The sequence below is a fragment of the Odontomachus brunneus genome, unplaced genomic scaffold (genome assembly GCF_010583005.1).
Source record: "Odontomachus brunneus isolate Ranch 3 - 2012 unplaced genomic scaffold, Obru_v1 Obru_scaffold_048, whole genome shotgun sequence".
Lineage (NCBI taxonomy): Eukaryota > Metazoa > Arthropoda > Insecta > Hymenoptera > Formicidae > Odontomachus > Odontomachus brunneus.
The window spans coordinates 1,699,029-1,700,657 of record NW_022639498.1 but is presented as its reverse complement, the minus strand read 5'-3'; the positions used below and the strand labels follow the sequence as shown (position 1 = coordinate 1,700,657).

The 1,629-nt window shown below is 61.3% G+C and overlaps 1 protein-coding gene across 1 annotated transcript in view; it reads right to left on the bottom strand.

Moving 5' to 3' along the window:
* LOC116844969 overlaps positions 1 to 1,629 on the bottom strand; it is a 5,720-nt gene that overhangs the window by 3,184 nt on the left and 907 nt on the right. The window lies entirely within an intron of this gene.

Genomic DNA, 1,629 nt, shown 5'->3' with positions numbered 1-1,629 from the left:
TGTCCGCGTGGGTGGCGGACGTAAAGAATACCCCCAACGTATGGCCTGCGTGTCGTAAAAGGCGACTAAAAGGCCCTCATGGGTGGGTTGCTGCGCCCATGAGTATTAGGAGCCGGAGGGCTCCCCTCCTTCTCGCTTCAGAGAGGGAGGGAAGCCCAATGGCGCCTACAGCAGGGGAGCGAACCGGATCCCTTATGCCAGTATGGTACCGGTCTCTCGGGTGGGCAGCGGCGCCCGAGAGTTTCAGAGGAAGGTGAGCGCGTCCGGCTGTCCTTAGGGCAGCCGGTGCGGGTGAACCGACCTCACCACGGGGGCAGTCGGGTCCCTTATGCCAGTACGGCAACCGGCCTCCCGGGTGGGCAGCTGCGCCCGGGAGTAGTAAGATCCTCGGTGAATATTTCACCGGGGATCCACAGCGGGGGCAGGGCGGGCCCCTGAGGCTCCGTTGAGCCAAACCGCCCTGGGGGGCGGCCCTAAAAGCCGCCCGGGTTGGGGGGCCGCCGTCATGCCCCCCATTAAAAATCATGATGACGGATAAAAACGAGAGGATCTCCGGCGGATCGGATACGTCGGGCCGGCACGGGGGGGCTATGGTCCCAGACCCCCCCCCTGTCGTCAACCAATGATGGGCCGGACGGAGGTGGGGCTGCCGGCGCGCCGACGGTGTGCGCGGCGGTGGCTCGTGAGGCCGCCAAGGGAAGGGGAGGCGCGGGGTCAGCTGCAGGGGAGAGGGAAACAGGGAAAAGGAGGAAATTGGACAAGGACGAGGAAAAGAGTGGGCCAGGATTTGAGGAGCAGGAGGAAGAGAAGGACTTAAAAAAGGAAAAGGAGGGATGGCCTGAAGGTCGGAATTGGGGGAAATGTCAGGAATTTGTTTTGGAAAGGATAGAATGGATAAGGGATTGTTCTGGGATGATTGATGATGTGTGTGAGAGAAGTAAGAGGATGAGTCGGACTGAAAAGGACAAGATAGTGAATGGGAAGAATGACATGAGACGGTATTGTGAGGACATAATAAAAGTGTGCGACATAGCGAGGAAATACTGGGAATCAACAAGGAAGAAGGATTTGGAAAGGGATAGAATGCTGAAGGGAAAGGATGAGGAGCTGGCAGAGCTGGAGGGGAGGCGGGCGACAGCGCAGAAGTTGTGCCAGGATTGGGAAAAGCTGTACATGAAAGAGGTGAAAAGGTTGCAGGACGAGGCAGACAGAGAAAGAGAAGAGAAGATAGCATGTCGAAGGGAAAGGGACGATATAGAGGACGAGTTACTGTTATGGAGAGCGGGAGAGATGTTCAATAAGGAAGAGGGAAAGGATAGAGGCCGAAGCGTGACCCCGGCCCGCAAGGAGCGGGTGGACCGGGCCGTGTCTCCGTTCCCGGAGGTGCGGCCCGATTTGAGGGACAGGGCGACGTCCCCGATGCGGGAAGCCGAGCGGAGGCGTCGGCCGGCGGTGGCCGCCGGGGCGCCGCCGACAGGGGAGAGGCCCTCCGTGCCCGCCGGGCCCGTCGCGGTCCCCTCGCGGGGTCGTGGCTGGGTCGCGGCGGGTGGGGCGGGTGGAAGAGCAAGAGGAGGGGGCCCTAAATGGGAAGAAAGGAGGGCGCTGGGCTCCGGGCGCCTGGTGGTGCCG